Source organism: Ictidomys tridecemlineatus, chromosome X, assembly GCF_052094955.1.
Source record: "Ictidomys tridecemlineatus isolate mIctTri1 chromosome X, mIctTri1.hap1, whole genome shotgun sequence".
In the NCBI taxonomy this organism is placed as follows: Eukaryota; Metazoa; Chordata; class Mammalia; order Rodentia; family Sciuridae; genus Ictidomys; species Ictidomys tridecemlineatus.
In genome coordinates this window covers 22,244,241-22,269,662 of record NC_135493.1, presented here as the reverse complement: position 1 = coordinate 22,269,662, position 25,422 = coordinate 22,244,241, and positions in this window count along the sequence as shown.

The following is a 25,422-nucleotide window of genomic DNA, read 5'->3' as shown; positions in this document are numbered from 1 at the left end:
TGTAAATTCTTTTAACTTTTGTTTATCATGGAAGGTTTTTATTTTGTCATCAAATATGAAGCTTAATTTTGCTGGATATAAGATTCTTGGTTGGCATCCATTTTCTTTTAGAGCTTGGTATATGTTGTTCCATGATGTTCTAGCTTTCAGGGTCTGGGTTGAGAATTTAGCAGATATCCTAGTTGGTTTCCCCCTATATGTAATTGGATTCTTTTTTCTTGTGGCTTGTAAAATTCTCTCCTTATTCAATATGCTAGGCATTTTTATTATAATGTGCCTTGTTGTACATTTGTGGTGATTTTGTACATTTGGTGTCCTGTAGGCTTCTTTTATTTGATTTTCCAATTCATTCTTCAGGTTTGGAAATTTTTCTGATATTATTTCATTCAATAGATTGTTCATTCCTTTAGTTTGTAACTCTATGAGTTCCCCTATCCCAATAATTCTTAAATTTGGTCTTCTCATGTTATCCCATAATTCTTAAATGTTCTGCTCATGGTTTCTTACCATCTTCACTCTGTAATCAACTTTATTTTCAAGATTATATATTTTATCTTTATTGTCTGAGGGTCTCTCTTCCAAGTGATCTAATATGTTGGTGATGTTTTCTGTTAAGTTTTAAATTTGATTTATTGTTCCCTTCATTTCAAGGATTTCTGGGTTTTTTTTCAGAATCTCTATCTCCTTATTGAAGTAATATTTTGCTTCCTGTATTTGCTTAGGTAGCTCTTTATCAAAATGATCTTTTGCTGCTTGTGTTTACTCTCTTATATCATCCTTTAATTTGCAGGACATTTTAATTTTGTACATCCTGAACTTCTTCTCTGATATTTCTTCTGCTGTGCTGGCCATAGATTCTAATAATGTGATATCTTGATTTGTTTGGGGCACTTTCTTCCCTTGATTTTTCATACTGATTGTGTGTCTTCCCTTCTAGCACTGTGGATCTGAGGTGTTACAGTTTTTAACCCTTTAGGCTTATAGTGTCCCTGAAGGGTTCCAATATCTCTCCTTTAAGGGGGAGATCAATATTAACAGATCCCAATACAAACAATATACAATCTTAAACCAAATAGCCCCTATTAGGATGTTTACGGGTTTGTTACAATATATAGAAATGGTGAGTTCAATTATTATGTACAATATAAACAACAGATTTGCAAAAACTATAGTTTCTAATAGTGGACAAAGAGAGAACCAGGGGTGGGATGTAGGATGAGATGTTAAGGAGGTAGGAGGTGAGGATATAGTGTTATTAGATCTTAGGAAGCATGAAAGAAGAATCAAAAGAGGTTGGCTAGGAATGGTTTCTTTGATATAAGGAGGCTAATTCATAGTGGGATATGGATCAGGAGCATGAGAGGAATGGATGAACTCTAGATAGGCCAGAGGGGTTGGAGGGGAAGGGAGGGGGCATGGGGTTAGAAATGATGGTGGAATGTAATGGTCATTATTATCCAAAGTACATGTATAAATACTCAATTTGGTATGAATAACTTTGTATACAACCAGAGATATGAAAAATTGTGCTCTATATGTGTAATAAGAATTGTAATGCATTCTGCTGTCATATATAAATAAAAATTAATTTAAAAAAAGAGGTTGGCTAGTAGCACAGGAAAAGAGAGATTTGGGGGAGACAAGGAAGTGGAAAGACAATCGAGAGAGTACAAGAAACAATTATAAAATTAATAAAATGTAAAAATAGAAGATAAAATAATATACAACACAACTCTAATATACTATTGAGACATCCCAGTACTCAGTAGCCTAATGTATGAAAAGTATTTGGTTTCACAAATGTTGGGGATGTAAGAGTGGGAAAAGTGAGAGAAAAAGAAAGAAAAAAGAAAAAAAAACTTGAAGGAATATAAGAGGATTATTTATTTTGGAGATCAGTATCTTTCCTGCTTCCCTTCTCATCCAGTAAGTAGGGTTGTCTGCTGTTTGCTGCTATCTCCACCCTCAGGATGGTGAAGGTTATCAAGGTGGGGGGGTTGTATTTGGAGGAAGAACTCCTAAAGGTGGGGTATAGCACTTGCTGATCCCCTTTGGAAGACTTGTACCCTAAAGATCTTCTTTGGGCCCCACTTCTGTGATGTGGGCACCTTTTCTTATCCCCTTATATCACCTGTGGACCTCACAATTATTGGTCTCTAGTCTCTAAACTGTACCTCACTCACCCCCTCCCTTTCTACTTCCCAATCAGGAACCTCTCTCTTCGGAGGTCCTGTGGGCTGTTCTCTGGAGATGTTTTGCACTGGGCAGATCAGGACCAGGCTTTGCAAGCTATGGACCAGCCACATAGCTGCAAGCACTGTGCCGGGTCAGAGCGGAGAGTTGGGGAACTTTTGTCAGGTCTTTTGGTCACAGCAAAAACACTCATTAAAACATCCCTCATTAACTCAGTATGAGTTCTTTTAGTTATGGCTTTGGATCTTTCCAAAAACTGTATGTTGAGGTATTTTCTTTGTTCTAAATTTTCCTCTTGCACATATTCAAGAAGGGATTCTTAGTAAGTCATATTACTGAAACAGGTCTTTAACATCCTCTTCTCCACTACCCCAAACAGCACAATACCTCTGCTTACTGTCTTCAGCCCAACACATGAATAGTGCACCACTCCAAGTGACTAAACAGAAATGTGTAAACTCCTAAAATCTTTCATTTCCTGTAGATCATACTTTCTGATCTCCATATACTATAAATCTGCATGATAATCCATATTGGTATAAAAATGGAAGAGAACTAAAGAAGACTACAGTGCATAATTGTACTTTCTCTGAGGCCCTGTGGAGGAAGTATCCCTACCTTTATCATCTAGTTTACTTTTAGCTTATTGTAGAGAGACTCAAGACACGTTGGAGAGGTGGGTAATAAGGACAATACATGGAACAAGCTATAAATTCCTAAAACGTAGATCAACTTAAACCACATAAGAGCCATCTTCCCAGATCTTTTTGTTTAAATACTTTTTAGTCATTGATGGACATTTATTTTATTTATTTGTATGTGGTGCTGAGAATTGAACCCAGTGCCTCACACATGCCAGGCAAGCACTGTACCACTGAGCTACAACCCCAGCCCCCAAGATCTTTTTTTGAGCTCCTAGAAAGCAGACATCATTTTCTGACTTAATGAATTAGTTATTCAAAGATAGAGTTTTCCATTCATGTAATGAACACTTTGTTTGACAAAGATTGGCTGAACGGTTTGCCCTCTATGCCAGAATGCTAGGTGCTGGAGATACAGCAATAAATCAGGCACAGGCACAGCCCTCAGGTGGACTTTCTGGTGGGAGAGATGATCAATGAAGCAGAAACTCACAAGACCCTGAGGGCACTGTGCTCCACAGAGAAGCACTACAACGATTTGTGGAGGGAATGAATTCCACATGGGGTCACATTTAAGATGGAATAATCTTGAGTTTGGGAAGTATATCAATATCAACAACAAAAGTTGTATAAAAATATGAAGGGAGCCATCCTCTACTTTGAAGTGAGTTTTGCCATGTAAAGGAAGTTTATCACAGAACCCCTAACAAACACATAACAAATAGCCCCTGAAAGCAGCTGAATATTGAAATAAAGAGAACAGCAGCAACTTTCAGTATTTCTGTGATCAAATGCTCCATTTTATGCATTTGTCTGTTTCTATTTAGAGACTATTAACATATAGTAAAGTGCACAGGTTTTAAGTTTTCAGTCTATTAATTTTTATAAATGTATATATACTCCTATAACCACCACTCAAAACAAGATACAGAATATGCCCATCACCCCCAAAATTGTCCTTGCCTTTTTTGAGTCCTTTCCATGTACATACTCAGAGATAATCATTGTTACGAATTCTTCTATCACTATGGATTAAGTTTGCCTGTTCTTGATTTCATATTTATAAAATTATATAATTATTTTATTTATAAAATTCTTTGCATCTAAGTCAACACACCAACATTTGTGACAGTACACTTAAATATATTTTTTTTAAAAAAACTTTAAATAAATGAGTAATAAATACAATCCCCACTATAGCGTTTCAAAATTTCACTCTGTTTATTAAAAATATAGTCATGGATTCTTTTGGTTGACCTTTAGCCCTAAGTCATGTGAGTCAACCTGTTTTCCCCCACAAGAAATATTCTCTTATGTTCTAGAACATACACTTCAATCTTTTCTCAATGCCAATCTCATACATTACACCTATTATGTCTTCCTTCAAGGACACCACTGTATCATAGCACACTGAGTGACAAACACTGGGAAGAGACATCCATACCAAATGAAACAATCATGGTTGTCTCTCTATACCAGCTTTTGTTCTACCTTCACTTCCTTCCTAGTCAAACATACTCTCCTACACTTAGCCATGCACCACTGATGTGTCCTCTAACACAGTCTTGCTAAATCTGCATATATTTATTTCCTGCCTTTTGTCTCACTTTGCCTTTTCTTCTACAAAAGCTTTCCTTGCCTTTGAGTTTTCTGCAGATGATGATTCAAAACAAAATTTTTCTATCTTCTTTCAAAGCTCTAAATAAAACCTACTATCCTGCAAACCTGACTCCCAAGTTTTTGATGGAGCTGTAAGTAGTAAAGCCCAGTGTCTTCCCCTCTCAGTGTAAGTTTCACATGGTAAGAGTAGGTCAATGAATTACACTGTCTACCATAACCGGTCTCAGCCCATTTAGCCCTGGTGATGCTGTTATATTCTACTCTTTAATCAGAATACAAAATGCCACACATGTTTGCATCAAAGAGAAAACAGACCAGAAAAGATTGTTCAATAATGGCATTGAGTACAGAAAAATGCCCCATCATATCTATAACTCAAGTCTTATGGAATAAGTCCTCATTTTAACACTTGGAAATACTTGTCATCATGTGATATTCTGCATGTATACAGAAGCACAGAGTTACTATGTGTATAAATTTAAATATGAACACTATAGGTAGGAACCAAAAGTGGTTCAAGTTCATATGAATGGAAAAGAACTTTCAGGTGATTGCTATTTTTATTTATATCTTGTTCTCAGTAACTTATTTGTTAACAAGAGCATCCTGCCTGGATTTGTATCATCTCCTTAATGGATTACTGATTAATTTAAGCAAACTGATACTTTCAAACTCTTCGAAACCTAAAAGCACTTCCATTTATTTCCTCTATAGCTAAAATTGTAGCCTTCCCAGGGGGAGAGGTTTTGACTGAACCCCCACCCCGTTTAGGAATTTGTTCTTTGTTCCCCCTACTAAATATTGGACAGCATTGTCTTTCATCTCAATTTTCACATAGGAAAGATAGGGAAGCCTACAGTTAACCTAGTTAAAAGGCCAAATGTTTTCTCTGATATGTGGATGTTAATTTACAATGGGGGGAGGGGCTGGAGAAGAATAGAGTTACTTTAGGTAGAGGAGAGTGGAGGGAAGGGAGAGGGTATAAGGGTAGGAATGATATTAGAATGAATCCGACATTATTATCCTGTGTGCATATACAGCTATTAAACCAATGGGATTTCACATCATGTATAACCAGAAGAATGGGAAATGATATTCCATTATATATGATGTATCAAAGTCCATTCTACTGCCATGTATAACTATTTAAAATAAATTTAAAAACTTAACCTGATTAAGAAGTACAGTTCAGAATCTGGAAAAGCAAAAAGTGATGTTTGCCCTGAAAATTACCAAAAAAATATTTATTCAAGGCAGATTTGTCCTAGATCTTGAATTTGAGGGAAGATCCTAATTAATATACTTACATATATTTTGTGGGGCAAAAATTTCCCACAGATATGAGTTACTGGATTAAGCTGTGCAAGAAAGAACCTCATGATAATCTCAGCACCTTTTCAGTCTCACTTTGGGTCTATAGGAACAAGGGTACCATTCCTTAATAAATTTCACTTGTGTACTAGAGCCAACGTTACCCATTTAACTTGTGCTAGATTTACAGAGAAGCTAGTCCTGGGTCTTTTCCCAGTCCTGCCAAGATGCAAAGGGAACCTCAAGCTATGTGATGCTTACCTACAAGATGCAGGCTCACAGAATTAAACTACTCAGGAGTCCAGTTTTGATACTGTAGAGTCTTGGTGACTCTCTTCTACTAACTATTCCTGTATTGAGTCCCTAGGGACAGGGTAGAAGGTGACAGGTGGCTAACTCCAAGGTTTGTCAAAATTCAAACAAGTTTCCCCTTGCTCTAGGCCCTGGTAGACTAGCTAATATTTTTCTAAATTTGGTCTCAAAGGGGAATGTAGCTATATATAGAAATTGAAGGGAATCTAGGAGAAGACAGGAAAGAAAAAACCTGGGTGCCATTTACCATTATCTTGATAAAAAGGCAGTGACACACACTCCACCTGCCACAATTAGGGTGATAAATGCCCGTTTCTTTGAGGCTTGTTTGAAAGTCAATTATGTAGATTATTTGGAGAATACTGACAGATGGCCTTCTTCCCCAGATGAGATAAACAAGCTGAACTTTGATATGTGCATAGAAAGCACTTATTTTTAACACAGAAGAGACTTCCCTAAAACAGCCCACCAAAGAAGCAGATGAAATTTTGCCCTTTACCACTTTTGAAGAGCCCTGCCCTTAAGTCTTTCCCCCCTAGGTCTCCCTCTTTTCCCACTCTCAATGGAAGCATTGCTTCTTTTCATCTTCTAGTCAAATATTGATCTCCGACCTGTCCTCAAGGTTTTGATTAACACAGAAGATTGCCACGTAAGCAGCTTTTTGTTTGTTTTCAGCTAATTCGTTTTTTATTATTCACTTGCTGCAGTAAATCTTACTTTTATTGTCCAACCACTGAACAGAGAAAAATGGATTGATTTGAGTAACTAAATAATTCAGGCTGCAATATGTGGTAGAAGGTGGGAGGGAGGAGGATTAGGGGAAGTCTGAGAAAACTTGATGCAACATTGCCCTTCAATTTCCATAGTCCTCACCTGATCCTCTACTAAAGTTACAACAAATATGATTGTATCATGAAGGGGATGACAGAAGTGGCACTATGTTACTACAGTAGTAATTTAAAGCAAGAAAGGTTTAGACAATGATTGTTTACCTTCTTTGCCAAAAAACAATCAAGATTCACCAAATAATATCTGTTCCTCATTATTTTAATTATACAAAGTAATTCAGCAAGGACATTTATTTCAATCCTGAGGTATATTTATTGATTTTTTTTTGTTTTCTTAGGTATGTTTTTTTTAAAATTATGGCTTTGTAGTTATGCAAAGGAACAAACCAGTTGTCTACACTGATGTTTGTTGGTAACACTAAATAAGTGGAAAGGTTTTAAAGAAAACGTCCCAACAGAATAAAGCCAAAGATATCTAGATTTCAAATGGAAAAAAAATATAGCAAAAAGCAGCCTAACTTTCTCGTTAAAGGCATCAATTTCCAGGAGAAATTATGAGAAAAGAAAGAAGAGAAAAAGAACAATGAAAGGGACATTTGTTTTCATCCTCCGTCATCTGCCCATTCAGTCCTCTTTTCCCTCAGGTATTCATTATAGTCAGGCATCCTTAAACAAAACCCAAACACACAAGCTACAAATAAAATGATAGACAGGTTTCACTACATGGAAATGTAAAACTTCTGCATTATAAAACATATTATAAACATATTTATAAATTAGCCACTGATTGATAATACATATGACTAATAAAAATTAGGGATCCAAAATATAAAATAAATTTCTACAAGTCTAAGAAAAACAATACAATAGGAAAATAGGCAAAATATTTGACCACACATTTCACAGAAGAAACACAAATGCCTAATACACATATGAAAGTATGTACAATGTCAATAGTTATCAAAATATTACAAATTAGAAAAGTAAGTTACCATTTCTACTACCAGCAAAATGCAAAGTCTGAAAATGCTAAACACTGTCAAGAAAGTAAAGAGAATTTCATATACTGGTGGTAGGAATATACTTTGGGAAATCATGTAGAAGAGCAACTTGGCAATGTTTAGTGAACTTCAATTTGTATATTACTTAATGCCTAGTAGTTCCACTTCTAGTCATTTACTCAGAAAACTGGGGTACACATGAATAAAGAGCACATTCAAGTATGTTGCTACAGTTTGTAAGAAGTAATCTAAGTATTCACCAAAAGAAAAATGAATTGTTTTATTGTTTCATAGAGTATAATACAAAGAAGCAGGTAAAATTAGTGATTTATAAAGTTTTTTAAAAATAATACCATACATTATTGTGAATATATTTATAAATTTTAATATTATATTGATTACATGTTAATAATATATTTTAAATAATCTAACACACATGGAAAGCATACATATCAACTGTAGGATTCAAGCTAACTCTAAGAAGAGTGGGGGGAGGAAATACAACTCCATTACATTTTATTTATTTCTTTCTTAAAAAGGAAAGATATTACCATTTATTAACTTGGGGTTATGGATTATGGATAGTCTTTATTTCTTATGTTTAAACTATTTCATAATCAAAAATAAAAAAATTCTATTGCATCCTATCCTCAAAGGTCCTAAAACAGTTTGCCCAAAATGAAATGTACTTATTTTACAAGTAAATTTCTAATGCCATGTTTATCCATTCAGCAAATATTTACCTAGTACCCATTACATACCCATCAATTGCATTTCAAAACAAACAATGTCTGAATCCAGATGATTAAGTCTCTAATCTCAGAGTTTCACCTACCAGAACAGGCCAGTAATTAAGATGTAGGAACTAGTATGAGGAGCCTTCATGGAATCTCTCATATGCTAACCAAACTCTGGGCAAAAGAAAGGAGAAAGTAAAAGGAAGGGAAAATGCAATATGGTAGGTGGAGAGTGGTAAGGAAAAAATGAATACCTGGGACACCTAGTGCTTACAAAGTTGTTGCTAGCTTTTGAAGAACTATTTTCTCCACAAATGGTTCACCTTCCTGCATTTTATCTGTGTATCCCAATGCTTCAATAGTTCAGCAATTACAACATGAGCCCTTGGGTATCCAGTATGGCTGCCCAGGTCCACCTCAAAGGATTAAGTAATACATCACATCAAAAGAAACCTTATAAGAAAATAGTGGATAGTATAGATTTTGCTGAATATTTCATGGCCAAGAGGAGGCAAATGCTTATAACAGACACCAAGCAACTACTCAAATTTCTCAGTAGTCATTATTACCCCCCAAATTCCTCTTTCAAAACCAACAGTCAGTTTGCCAGTTTCTTCCTGTTTTCCTCTTATCCAAACTAACATGATTGCATTCTACCTCCCAGTTATTAGAAGTAGCTAAGTTGATAAGCTTTCAGCTGTCTCAACAAAACTTTCAAAGGAAGTTGACTTTGTCCCCAGACTGGAAAGACATTAGCAAGCATTATCCTAAAGAGAACATAATGAAGTATTCAAAGATGCCTAAAACACCCTGATAAAATTAACAGATTGCCCAGAAGTCCACTCTATCAGTCAGCTATTGATGGAGGGGAAAAAACCTAAACAAAGTAAAAAAAAAATCTCAAACTCAGTGCTTTAACAAACTTTAAAGCTTTATTATCATAAGTTTACCAATTCACAGGCAGTTGGATGATTTAGATTGGGTTTGACAAGGCAGTTCTCCTTCTAGCTGCAAATCCAGCTGGACTTGGCTCCTTGATAAAAGACGGGTTCAAGTGCGGTTACAAAAAAAAATTTGGGGAACCAGGCTGAATATGCAGCTCTTTCTTGTGATTATAGCAGAGACACAAGAGGGCAAGCTCAACCACATGAACAGCTTTCATGTTTCTGCTTCTGTTAATATTCCATTGGCCAAGGCAAATTACCTGGTTGTAATCAAAGTTAGGGGTGGGAACATGTACTCATGAAGTTGGGAGGAGAAAGTAGATATTTTTTAACAGCAATCTAATTGACCACATCAATCAAAGTGTCTGTCAATTATGTACTGGAGACCTGCCTTTCATCTATAACCTTCCTGGCAAGTGTTTCCACTAAATCTCCTCACTAAACTTCTAGAAATTGTAAAAGATTCTTCTCAAAGGATAGTTAATCAAATCTTTACTGTAATGAAGGAGATAAATAATGATGTCTGACTTGCATAGGAATGGGTCCAAGGGTGGAATATGCAGAGAAAATGTGTCACACTGATCAGTTAGAAATCCCACAAATTACTTAGCAGATCCTCCAACTAATCAAAAGTTCAAAAGAACCCAAAGGTCAAGGAAGGTGAGGGGAGACACTTTTATCAAATAGAAACTAACAATAGTGAGAGTTTTAATTTCTTGTTTTCTTCATTAATCCAGTCACAAATATTTATTGAATACTACTACAGGTCTGGCACTGTGCTAAGGGCATATGGGAAGTGAAACAGTTGAGAAACTTATGACTCTTCAGTGGCACAAAAGAACATAGTGCTGCAACAGAGAATGGTGGTGTAGGAGGCAAAGGAATGGGGTTATCAGGGGAGGTCTCACTGAAGAGGTGTTATTTAGGCTTGAATCTAAAGGTAAGAAGAACCTCATCAATTAAGAACTGAAGAAATCACATAACCAAGAGGAAGAGATCAGATTTTATTGACTATAACATTGATGAGAACAGTTACGAGATCAAAAGGGATTCTATGACACATGCCATTGCAAGTACCTTAAGGAAAGATGCCACAAGAAAGAAATCTTTGTCACATAAAAACAGAAGGAAAAGGATAAAACTGGAATATACTAGCACTTTGTCCTGTCACAGAAGTTCCTCCACTGAAATGTGAATTTCACCTAGCAACAAAAGATTGACATGCAGTCCCAGCTCTGCCACTAAGGAGCTAACAACCTTGGGTAAAACACTTTCCCTCACAGATTCTTAGTTTTCTAAATCAGTAAATAAAGAGATCAAAAAAAATCAGTTTTTTCCCTAAAGTGTATCCAATCAAAATTCATTTGCTTGATGTTAGTATTAAGCAAAAATGAGGGTAGTACTAGATGGAGTTAAGCAGATAATTTATTGCAGGGCTTCTCCATGCCCTGAAGTATACTTGCATAGATTGGTAAACTCTCTGAAGGAAAGAGTCTATCTTGTATTTTTCTAAAACTCAATTGATCAAAAAGCCTCCATTCACTGCTCATATTCCAGAAATTGTATTCCAAGTAACATATTTTGACACTCAGAGAAATGATGCTCTGGATGCAAAGGTTCTGTGATACCTTAAGGGAGACCCTCTTGGTACCAGATTTTCTATTAAAGAATGTGACTCATATATGTAATCATAACTCAACCAAAAATAATTCAAATAAGGTACAATCCTCTTCTACCTTATACTAAAAGCTATTCTTCAATACATACTATTATAAGAACATTGGATAACATAGTATATATGTGGAATATATGCTGTAATTAAAAGATAAGTTATTAGGAACCAGATAATAAAGAAGAGAACATTTTCTCCTGAAGTTTAAGAGGGATGATATAAACAAAAAATCAATTGAAACAGATGTATGCTGAAAATCATAAGTATGGCATATTTTCTTACTTAGAACACTTCCTTGTTCATGTATTCTAAAATCAAGCCAGAAGCTTAGGAAACAATCCATGATTAAATGTGATTAAGTGAGAAGCATGAGACTAGCTAGCCCTTTGTCCTCCTCAAGAGACCATCACCACATCAATCATTTCGGGATTATTTATTATCTGTCTTCATTTCGTGTCATATGGCCAGAAAAATTGTTAACAATTTCTTTAAGCCACTTACAATTTACCATGTCAATGAGTGTGTCAGCTTTGTCATTTTGCAGGTTATTTCCCCAGTAATAGACATGCATTTATTCTATGTTCCCACACTTGTGCCATTCTTAACAAATAAAACCAGGTACAAGAACAGTCCATGTGCATCCAGATAACAGAGAACATTCATTTTGTCCACAGAGTGTGTGACCTTGAATAAGTCCTTATCCTGACTAGACCTCACTTTTCTCAACTATAAAATAAGTGGTTAGACTTTTTTAAGTCCTTTTGAGCTCTAAATTTATCTGATTCTAATTTATATTATAATTTAAATTACTATAAAATGGTATAATTGAGTTTAAAATCCCTTTCCTACCTATATCTATTCTATTTTCTAAATATATATTTCAAAATCTTAAACTATCAAATTTTAAACACATAAAAAGAGAAGTAATTAAGCACACTAGAACATTTAAGCTAACTACCCTTTCATTAATTAGTGTAATTTCAGATGGAGACTTAAAAATGAAATAAACAAAACCTGGGGTGATGACAACTTAATAGCTCATAATTTTAAGTTGTCAGATATGAATATGAGTTTCTCTGGATTTTATGCACTTCAATTTTCCCAATGTCTCTGACTCTCATTAATCATATTTTAATCAATCACTGATACTTATTAAGCATCTACTACTGTATCCTCATTCCTGTGTTAGTTACTGCAGGGGATTAAAATAGACTTCAGTGAGTTCACAAAGCTTCAGTTGGGGAGTTGGGACTGAGGAAACAAAATTTAACCTCAAGAAACAATTAGAGACAGATATTAAACAATATATAATCAGGTACTAAATTGTGTGGGTAAGCCAGCAGTTCTCAACCAAGTTCCCCTCTACAATGCATGCAATGAATTACCTTCCTTACACTTGGAATAAAGTTCTCAATAAGTATGTATTAAATAAATGTATGAATTAATTTTTATATGACTGAGATAATCTTATATAAGAGTATCTAGGATTCTAAAAATTAAAATCTTCTCTACCACCCAAGAAATTACATTCATTTGATTACAAATGATTGAATGAGATGTCTATTATAGAATATACATATTACATATATATATTCAATATCCACTTCAATTTAATTCAGCTAAATATATATAGGAAAATTACAAATACATACATGTGTATATGTATATATTATTTTTACCAAATTAAAACACACTTCATAATTGGTAAACACAATAACATGATTAAGATTTATCAGAGACTGTGCCATAGAAGCTCAATGAAAACATGGGCTAAAACATTAGTTCCAAGGGTCTTAATGCAGGCAAACAAAGAAAGATTTAGAAAATAGTTAGGAAAGCTACAGAAGAGTAAACATGGAGTAGGCAGGAAGCAGTGAGGATGCAAACCGAAAAAAGACTCTACAGAGCAAAATTAAGCATGTTTGTGTAGGTAAGGTCCAGCCAGTTTAGGACAGGCTATTTAAAAAACAGTCTGAAGCACTTGGAGTTCATCCAAATGGCAACAGGGAGCTATTATAGAGACTCAAGCAAAGTCCAACAGGAAAGAGGTTTATGAGATCTGTGTATGTATGAATGAATGAAAAAAGATGAACAGGACAAGATTTATCTTTTTTATTGTCCTTTCCTAAAGGGGTGGCAACTGAAGCCTGGCATTTTAATATCACTTTATGAGGCTTCATACATTTTAATTAATGTTAAACTGATTTATACCCTGAAGTGTTATACACAAATGGCCACAATCAAATAAAATAAAGGAAGACACATGTGCACAAGTTTGCATGTGTCTATACGTATTTATAGACACATTCTTCAACTACATTTGACTATGCTTCTGTTAGGAATGCCAGGTTCTACCCACATCCCAGTTTTCCTGGCTTCAATCAGGAAGGCAGAATTAACAAAACACAACAATTTGGAGGATACAGGTTTATTGCCCATTATTTTATCTAAAACAACCATATGACACAGTGATGCTCTAAGAAGAGATTAGTCATGTAGCCACTTTACTGGTCCCCCTGTCGTGCTTTTAACTATAGGCTGTATTTATTTTTTCCACCCTAAAATAAAGCTTCTTCAAACCTTGTCTCATACATTTTAACACAGTTGCTTACGTTTCTCCTTGGGAGAGGAAAAAAAAACCAGGACTTTCCTTATAAGGTAGGAAAGAAAATGTTGCTGAGCTGGAAGTATGTGTGTGCATGTGAGGGTGGGAAAGACAATGGGGGAAAAGAAGATGAAATCTTTGACTTTTCTAACCTCATGATCCCAAACTTAACTACACATAAACCTTTCAGATTCTGTAGCAATAAGTGACAGAGGCACTTATGAATAAGTGCAAAGAAATATTAGCAGTAAACAACAAATAAGCCTTTGAATTCAAGACACATTTTATCACTTTGATCTGCACCCTATCCATGGATAGAAATAAGAGAAGGGATCATTTTTTCCTTTATTTGACAGAGGAAATAACTAAAATGAAGTAAGTTTGAGTGATCCCACAAAGGCTATATGCATGGTATATACACATATACATTTTGAAAATAGTTTCATTGATATAATTCACTACCATAAAATTCACTATTCACAAGTGTACACTTCAGAGGTTTTTTATTATATTCACAAGAATGTACATCCACCACTGCTAATTCCAAAACATTTTAATCACTTGCAAAAGAAACCTCATATCCATGTGCACTCACTGCCCACATCTTTGTTCTTCCCAGACCCTAGAAAACATTAACTTCTGTCTGTATGGATTTTTCTATTCTGGAAATTTCATATAAATGAAATCAGAGAATATGTGCCTTTTGTGTCAAGTTCCTTTCACTTAGCATAATATTTTCAAGGCTTATCCATGTTGTAGCATTCATCAAGTTTTTCTATAGCCAAATAATATTCCTCTGTAGACACTTAGCATGCCTTTGTATACATTAATTGATAGACAGTTGGTTTGTTTTCAGCTTGATGGCCACTATGACTAATGCTGCAGTGAACATTCATGTCCATGTTTTTGTGTGTACAAGTTTTCCATTTTGGGGGGCATAAACCCAGGTATGGAATTGCTGGGTCATATGGTAACTGTTTAAGTTTTCGAGAATTAATGAACTGTCTTCCAAAGTGGCTTGTACCATTTTAGTTGCCCACAATGGAATGAGTGTGAATTTCAATTCTTCCACATCTTCACCAACGCTTGTCATTATCTGTCTCTTATTATAGCTATCCTAGTACACATGAATTGGTTTCTCATTGTGGTCTTGAATTGCATTTCATTGATAGCTCAAAATGACATAGAACATCTTTCCATGTGCTTATTGGTTATTTATCTATTTTCTTTGGAGAAATATCTATTAAAATTTTTGACAAATTTTAAATTAATTTTTCAATTATTGAGTTATAAAAGCCTTTGTATATTCTGTGTAAAAGTCTCTTGTCAGATACATGATTTCAAAATACCTTCTTTCAGACTGTGGATTATCTTTTCAGTGTCTTGATAATGCACTTGAAATAAGCATAGAAGATTTATATTTTTGTTCAATACTGCTGATGGAACCCTGTTGTGCTCTACCACTGAGCTACATCCTCAGCACTTTTTTTTTGTTGTTGTTTTTAATTTTGAAGCAGGGTCTTGCTATGCAGCTGAGACTAGCCTCAAATTCATGATCTCCCTGCCTCAGGCCCCCAAGGTGCTGTGATTACCTATGTGCACGACCACACCCAGCTTTTATTTCAGTGAAGTCAAATTTTATCTGTTTTTTTTTTCCTTTGTTGCCTTTGGTTTTGTTTTCATATCTAGGAAACCATTGCCTACTTGAAAGTTACGAAAATTTAGTCATGTTTTCTCATAATATTTTTACAGAATTGAATCTAGTAATTTAACTCCTTTTACATTAATATTTGTAAATGGCATGTGGCAGGGGGACAACCTCACTCTTTTGCATGAGGATATTCAGTTGTGTCAGGACTGTTGAAAAGACTATTTTTACCCCACTTAATTATCTTTGAATCCAATAGATCATAAATGTGTGGATTTATTTCTGGATTACAAATCTACTCCATTAGCCTAAATATCTATAATTTTGCCAGTATCACACTGTCTTGATAACAGAAAAAGTGTAGTAAGTTTTGATATCACAAAATGTGAGTCTTGCTGGGCACGGCAACACACACCTATAATCTCAGCAACTTGGGAAGCTGAGGCAGGAGGATCACAAGTTTAAGGCCAGCCTCAGCAACTTAGCAAGACCTGTCTCAATGTTAAAAAAAAAATACATGAAAAGGGCTGGGGATGAAGCTCCATGGTTAAACACCTCTGGGTTCAACCCCTGGGTTCAAAAAAATGTGAGTTTTCCAACTTTTAGTAAATTTGGATATCAGAAAATGTGAGTCTTCTAACTATGTTTTCTTTCAAAAAATGTTTTTCTTATTTTACCCAACATGATGTTTCACCTATTTTCCTGAAAAGGAAATTTTCTTTCTTCTTTAGGGTTGAGTAAAACTCATTTTTTAATATATATCTCACATAAAGCCAGACTCAGAAAGTCAAGGGTGATATTTTCTCTCATATATTGAAGCTAGAGAGAACAAAGGGGAAAAAAAGGAGGAAATTTGTAAAAATAGAAGGGAGACTATTAGAGGAGATGACTAGAGGGAAGGGATAAAGAGGAGGGAGGAGGGGAGGGAATGAGGAGGTACTGGAGAATGAAATTAACCAAGTTATATAATTCACATGTAAAAATATATCAGAATGAGTCCCAATATTATGTATAACTACAAAGCAATAAAAATTCTTGGATTAAAAAGAATATTCTAGCAATTATAGATCTCTTAAATTTTCATATAAATTTTTTTATCAATTTATGAATTCCTGAGAAGAAGCTAGCTGGGATTTTTTAGGGATCATATTATATCTGACAATCAGTTTGAGTAGTATTGTCATGTTAACAATATTAAGTCTTGTGCTCTATTAACATGGAATTTCTTATAATTTATTTAGCTCTACTTTCAATGATGTTCTTAGTTTCCAATGTATAAATCTTTCACTTCTTTTATTAGATTTATTCCTAAATATTTTATTCTCTTTCATGCTGTTATAAATGGAACTTTTTCTTAATTTCATTTTTATGTTGTTCACTATTAGTAGTTAGATATACAATTGATTTTTACATATTGATTTTTGTATTCTGCAACCTGACTGAATTTGTTAAATAGCTCTAATAGTGTTTTGTGGATTCTATAGGATTTCCTTATACAAGATCATATCATCTGCATGTATAGATATTTTTATTTCTTCCAATCCAATCTGGATGCCATTTCTTTTTTTTAAACTAATTTCCCTTGCTAGAACCACAAATGTAATGGTGAATAAAAGTTGTGAAGGTGGATAACATTGTCATATTTCTCATGTTAGAGGTAAAACATCTTGGCTGTCACATTAAGTATAATGTTAAATACTAGTTGTGAGTTTTTCATAGGTAGCCTTTGTCAGATACAGAAAGTTCCCTTCTACCTATAGTTTGTCAGATAATATATTGAAGCCACAGTAAAAATAAGGTCTCCTGACTATGAGTTAAATGATTTCTGCTAATATATACTGTCCTCTCACTTTTTGTCTGTCCCTATCTGCTTTGTTTACACAGAGTTCAAGATAAAATTTTCAGGATTTCAGCCAAATACAGAAAACTGTGAACTAAATTCCCAGCTCCCCTCCACCCTTCTTTCTCCTTCCTCATCCTTCGCTCACTCCCATATACACACACATACACACACACACACACACACACACAGTCCTCCACATCCACAGTTACACATCCATAACCAACCAAAGATCAAAAATAAAATTTAAAAAATTCCATATGTACAGACTTTTCTATTATTCCTTAAATAATACAGTATTGTAACTATTTACATAGAATTAAACTTATATTGCCATAGGTATTACAAGTAATCTAGAGATGATTGAAAGTATATAGGAAAATTAAGTATAATTATAATGCACCCATAAAAATATTTTTTAAATAAAGTATGTGATTTCTTAGTGCTGCATAATACTCCATTGTATATAGATGCCACATTTTTTTTATCCATTCATCTATTGAAGGGCATCTAGGTTGGTTCCACAGTCTAGCTATTGTGAATTGTGCCGCTATGATCATTGATGTGGCAGTGTCCCTATAGTGCGCTCTTTTAAGGTCCTCAGGGAATAGTCCGAGAAGGGCGATAGCTGGGTCAAATGGTGGATCCATTCCCAGCTTCCCCAGGAATCTCCATACTGCTTTCCAAATTGGCCTCACCATTTTGCAGTCCCACCAGCAGTGTACAAGTGTACCCTTTTCCCCACATCCTCGCCAACACTTATTGTTGTTGACTTCATAGTGGCTGCCAATCTTACTGGAGTGAGATGGTATCTTAGGGTGGTTTTGATTTGCATTTCTCTGACTGCTAGAGATGGTGAGTATTTTTTCATGTACTTGTTGATTAATTGTATGTCCTCCTCTGAGAAGTGTCTGTTCAGGTCCTTGGCCCATTTGTTGATTGGGTTATTTGTTATCTTATTGTCTAATTTTTTGAGTTCTTTGTATATTCTGGTTATTAGGGCTCTATCTGAAGTGTGTGGATTAAAGATTTGTTCCCAGGATGTAGGCTCCCTATTTATCTCTCTTATTGTTTCTCTTGCTGAGAAAAAACTTTTCAGTTTAAGTAAGTCCCATTTGTTGATTCTTGTTATTAACTCTTGTGCTATGGGAGTCCTATTAAGGAATTTGGACAAAATGACAAAATCATAGAATTTGCAGGGAAATGGATAGCATTAGAGCAGATTATGCTAAGTGAAGCTAGCCAAGCCCTAAAAAACAAATGCCAAATGTCTTCTTTGATATAAAGAGAGCAACTAAGAACAGAACAGGAAGGAAGAGCATGAGGAAAAGACTAACAATAAACAAAGACGAATGGGGGGAGAGAAAGGGAGAGAGAAGGGAAAGGATATGCAAATGGTAGAAGACCTTCAATGATACACAAAAGTATAAGAGGTTATGATGGTCAAGGGGGAGGGGGAATAAAAGGGTGAGAATTGAACAACAGGAGAGGAGGCAGAGAGGGAAGGTGGGAGGGGAGGGGAGGGGGAATCGTAAGGGATAGGAAAGGTAGCAGATTACAACAGTCACTAATATGCCATTAGGTAAAAATGTGAGTATGTAACAGATGTGATTCTGCTATCTGTATTTGGGGTAGAAATGGGAGTTCAAAACCCAATGGAGTCAAATGTATGAAAGATGATTTATCAAGAGCTCTGTAATGTTTGGAACAATCAATAAAAAAAGGATATATCATAAGAATTTGTAAATTATAAATTAAAAATAGTAAATACTATGAAAAAAATAAAATAAAGTATGCGGATGGATGGCTTAGGTTACATGCAAATACCATGCCATTTAAAATAAGGGACTTGAACATTTGTGGATTTTGGTATCTGCAGGGGTTCCTGGAATCAATCCCCCGTGAATACTGAGGGGTACTATGTATCTATCCATCTATCTTCACACAGCAATTAAGTAAGCAAAGATAAAATAAACCTAACTTCAAATAAGATTTCTCTTTCTGAATAATAGGATAAATTTGGAGCCCATGCCTCTATTTCTCTTTGTTATAGCTTGGGTGAACAACACTAAACATACTGGGTTCTTTAACTGGTGGTGGAGCAAAAGAAAGTTATACCAAGTAGATACAGTCCTCAAAGATTTTTCACCTAGCATACAACTCAACGTTATATTCTGGGTTCAGAGATCATATCAATAAGACAGTAAGGCATCCAAAGGAGAATGGCCCTAGACCTTTGATGGAAGCATCTTTAGAGCCAGTATTCAGGTTGTGATTCTATTCCTAGGGAAGCAAAAATTGGACAGTAGTATCACACAGTAGAACAAGAACCTTGGGGATGAAGACTAAGCTAATTCAAAGCTTCTCAAAAAATTTAGGCATGTTCAGGGGGTATGAAAAACACTAATAATTTAAAATACCTTGAATCTGACAGAATTTGCTCTGGATTATGGCAATCCTAATAAGACCATAGATCCAACTAGGGAGATCTGAGAGAGGGAGTGGCAAGGGGCTAATGATCTTTACCTATTTCAGAAAAAAAAATGGAGATTCCTCATAAAAAGTGGAATGGAACCACCATTTGACACAGCTATCCCACTCCTCAGTTTATACTCAAAGGATTTTAAATCAGCATACTACAGTGAGACATCCACATCAATGTTCATAGCAGCTCAATCCACAATAGCTAAACTATGGAACCAACTTAGATGTCCTTAAACAGATGAATGGATAAAGAAAATGTGGTATATATACACAATGGAATATTACTTAATCTTAAAGAAGAATGAAATTATAGCATTTACTGGTAAAAGGATGGAGCTAGAGAAATATCACGCTAAGTGAAATAAGCCAAACCCCAAAAAACAAATGCTGAATGTTTTCTCTGATATGTAGATGCTATTCACAATAAAGGAGGGGAGGAGTAGGAAAAAAAGAATTACTTTGGATTAGGCAAAAGGAATTGAAGGGAAGGTAGTTAGTCTAGAGGGTAGAAAGAATAGTACAATGAATTAGACATGATATACATATATGACTACATGACTTACCAGTATGATTCTATATCATGTACAACCAAAAGAATGAGAAGTTATATTCCATATATGCATCAAAATGCATTCTACTGTCATGTATGATTAATTAGGACAAATTTTAAAATAAAGAGAGGTCACTATTGGAAAGACAAAGTAAAAATAAATAAAATAGTTTCAATTGGATTTTGGTATATGTGGGGGTGTCAATTGGTCTCCATAGCTTCAAACATATGTTCTCAGATATATAAATATCCATCTTTACCTTATTGTGTACATTTCCCCTCTGTTCCTCTCCCTGGATTGCCTCCCATTCTAGTTCTCAACCTCCACACTGCATCACACTAGGTACCTCATGTTCATATACCCAACAGCTGTCATATTAGGAGGAAAAGAGTTTGAACCTTGCTGCAAGTCGTATTCAGTAAGGAGACGAACTGCAACAACAGAGGGACAAACAGTCTTATGGTTGGCTACTGGTCATTGGATTTTACTTCAAGGGAACTTGCTACTTAAATGTATCCCATGATGACAGGGTAGTCACATTCCTTTCAGAGGTTTGAGAAATACCTCTGGGGTTGAAGAACTTCTTCATAAGAATGTTTTGAAAAGATTAAGACCTGATATCAGCAAATGCAGGAAAGAACCAGCACCAATTTCAACAGACTAGAATGAATCTCTATGAGCAAACAAACTGCACAGGCAAAAATTAAATAACCAGTAAAGCAGCTCCTGACATGCAAAGAATTTGAAGGAGTCTTTTACAGGTCATTTTTTGCATAGGAAACATTGGGAACATGTGGTGGAAGAAAATCAAATACCTATAGGAATAGGAGAGACAGTGGAATAAATCTGACATAACATCCCTATATACATATATGAATACAACACAATGAATCTCAATATCATGTACATCCATAAAATTGGCATCTTAATTAGAATAAAATATATTCCACATTTGTATAAATAGATTCTACTGTAATGTATATTAAAAAGAACAAATAAAAATTTGAAAAAAGAAAATGAAATACCTATAGAATGAGTTTCACTTGATGAAACAAGTTTGTTAATATGTTGCTAGTAAATTGAACTGAAAGCCAAACTATTTTCTTCAATTAGCTTCCCAGGACATGTTCTTCTCATTTTGGATAGAACTTCTAAAGACATTTGATTCTAACACTTGTTTGAAATTTTGGCTGTCCTCTTTGATATTTTACTCAACTATTTAGGATTTAAAAACAAATGCTTAAATGTGCTGTTTTAGTCAGATTTTTCATTGCTGTGATCAAAAGACCTGACAAGAACAATATAGAGGATGAGAAATTTCTTTTGTCTCATAGTCTCACAGGTTCAACTCCAAAGCTCTAGGCCTGAGTAAGGCAGAATATCATAGCAGAAGGGTGTGGTGGACGAAAGAAACTCAGGACAGGGCAATAAGGAAGAGAGGGGGAGAGGGGGGAGAGGGGGAGGGGGGAGAGAGAGAGAGGGAGAGAGAGAGGGAGGGGGAGAGAAAAATAGAGACAATGTGTGTATGAGAGTGTTCTGTTCAGCAGGAATAAAATAGAAACCACAAAGTCATGCCCTCACTGACCTACTGGTTCCAGCCATCCCTCATACACCTACAGTTATCACCCAGTTAATCCTTATCAGTAGATTAATCTTATGAGTAGGTTAAGGTTCTCATAGCCTAATAATTTCACCTTTGAACATTCTTTCATTGTCTCATTCATAAGCTTTTGAGGGGATACCTCATATTTAAACTATAACATATGCTAAGGAGTCTCTACACTTAAAATAGCCCTGCATTGAATCATACTAAGCCAGATCATTATTTTGTCATAGCAATAATCTATCCTTAAATTATATGTTTCCTCAGGTCTGGTTAGTAGAGTAGTTTCTTAAGGTGTTCTTATCTGAGAGAGTATGACTAAAGCAATATCATGGGATCCTTGAAAGCAAAACATCTCCTTTTGAAGCACCCTATTCAAATATATAGGCAGACTAGAAATAGAAATTCATACACCACACTTTTCCTTCCCCATCCCAATATAAGATCTTGCTTATCCTATGTTTCTATTTCTCAGATAATGAATTTGATAATAACCACTCTGGAAAGTAGTATGTAGATTCCTCAAAAAGATAGTTATGGAACCACCATATAACCTAGCTATCCCATTCCTTGGTATTTCTCCAAAAGAACTAAAATCAGCATACTGTAGTGATATAGCCACTTCAATGTTTGTAGCAGCACAAGTCACAAAAGCCAAGTTGTGGAATCAACCAGATGCCCATCAACAGATGAATGGATCAAAAAAATATGGTATATATACACAGTGGAGTATTACTCAGCCATAAAGAAGAATGAAATTGTGGCATTTGGGGCTGGGATTGTGGCTCAGTGGTAGAGCGCTCACCTAGCACATGCAAGGCCCTGGGTTCCATTCTCAGCACCACATAAAAATAAATAAATAAAGATATTGTGTCCACTTACAACTAAAAAATAAATATTTTTTAAAAATTAAGAAATTGTGGCATTTGCTGGTAAAGGGATGGAACTGGAGAAATAAGCCAGTCTCAGAAAAGTAAAACTCAAATATATTCTTTCATGTGTAGAAGCTAGAGAAATAAGGGGAAGAAGGTAGTGGTGGAGAGGATGGGATTCAAAAGATATAAGGAGGATCAGTGGAACAGAAGTAGGAGAATGAGAGGAAAGAATGATGTGTAAGGGAAAGATAAATGGAATGAATTTAACAAAAGCATTTTATATTCATATATAAAGATAACAAAAGAGAAAAAATATATATAAGAAAGTTTAATAGAATAAAGGAGGGAGAACAGGGAAGGGAGGAGGGGAGAAAAAGGAAGGGATGTGGCTTGAAATCAAATTCCTTGCATGTATGATTTTGTCAGAATGAACCCAATTACCATGTATATTTATTATGCTCTGATAAAAATATATTTAAAAAACACTGAACTAGTCTAGTCACATCATTTTGAAGATGGTGAGATTCATCAATGAGAAAAATAGACACACTTCAAAAAATGTACACAGTTTGAAAAGATTTTAAGGACAGTATTTCCATGCCTAGCAACAGTAATAGTGACACTGCAGAGCCAGGCCCTAATATTCCATGGCCAAATGTCAACAAGGCCCCAAACTCTGAGGGCTGGACAAGTGTGATCAGTGTCAACCTAAACACCAACTCATGTAATAAAGTTTACATTAAAAGTCAAGATTTTGATGAATGTCACACTTGGAAGCCAATTATGTGGGCTGAAAGGAAGATACAATTTCCTATTGTCTAATTGACTTGTAGCACCTTCAAGGTAATAAATTTGTCACACTGAATTATTAATGAGGAACGAATATTTGACTTGCTGCCTTGAATAGAAAATAGTTCATTATCAGGTAGCATTGTTCCTTCCCAATAATGAGTCTGGCACTAGGGGAATTTAGGGAAAATATGACTGAAAATTGTAGATTTCTTCTTTATACAGTATTTCCTATACCACACACCTCTCTAAAACAAAAATTTATAAGCATTTTAATGAGCAGAAATAGTATCTTCTATTTGGGGCCAAATCTTGTATTAATTTTCATAATTACATGTTTATCACATAATTTATAGGCTTTCTGGAGTAACCCAGGGGTGCTTCACCATTAAATCACATCCACAGCCATGTACTTTTTATTTATGTATTATTTATTTATTTATTTTGGTACTAGGGATTGAACCCAGAAATGCTTAACTACTGAGTCACATTCCCAGCCTTTTTAAATTTTTTTTTATTTTGAGACAGGATCTCAGTAAGATGTTTAGGGCCTCGCTGAGTTGCTGAGGCTGGCTTTGAACTCACAACCCTCTTGCCTCTGCCTTCCAAGTTGGAATCTGAGGCATGTGCAAGCATGCAAAGCTGGCTTCCAAAAAGTTTTCAAATAAATGTGTACTTTGAGGCCTGGGGTTGTGGCTCAGCAGTAGAGTGCTCACCTAGCACGTATGAGGCCCTGGGTTGGATCCTCAGCACTACATAAAAATAAATAAAATAAAATAAAAGATATTGTGTCTAACTACAACTAAAAAATAAATATTTTTTTTAAATAAATGTATACTCAGAGTTATGAAAAGGAATTCCCTAAAACTATATTATTATTTAATCAACATTTTCTTCAACTTGAGTCACTGTTTTACTCCACATAAGCCACAATATATTAAATTATGAGGTTACAGTGCTTTTCAACTGTGTATTAAACACATGACTAGTAAAAAAAATACACTGTGCCATGTACTACATACAAATATAACAAACTTGGGGTAACACTGCACATACATTTTTGAGGCACTACTTTAAATAATATATAAATATAAATACAAATATATATATATATATATATATATATTTACATGGGTTTTTTAGAAGATAAGGAAGAAATAAAGTATGTAATCTACAAAATCAAAATTTTAAAACATTCTTTTGAAGAGATATCTAGAGTCCTATTTAATTTGTTACTCTCTTATTTGGATATCCACTACCACCCCCTACCTTACTCTACCAAACCGTATTTTCTGCTTATTTAAATTAAATTATTAAAGCATTCCCTAATTGCTCCAATCAGTTCTTATCTGGTTTTTTATGGAATCCCATAATATTGTGTATTCTTCATAAGCCCTTTATCATATTCTGACATCAGGTTTAGTATATAATATATGGACAAATTCCTGTCCTCACTCACTGTATCCCTTCAAGTACCTAGCTTGCATTTTGATCACAATCGATACTTGTAAATATTGAGTTCTAAGAGTAAGACACAAACCAGGGTACTCTGCCAAATCTAGCTAACCTCACTTTAAATTTGAAGACTCTATTTTTTATAATATTTGCATCAAATGTTTTATTCTTTTCAATTTTAAGAATTGAGAATGGCCCATGTTAAATACTGTTTTAGCAAGCTTTTTCATCATGGTGACCAAAAATCTGGAAAAAACAATTATAGGGAAGGAAAAGTTTATTTGGTGCTCACAGTTTCAGAGTTCTTAGTGCATACATAGCTGACTCCACTATTCTGGGCCTAAGGTGAGGCA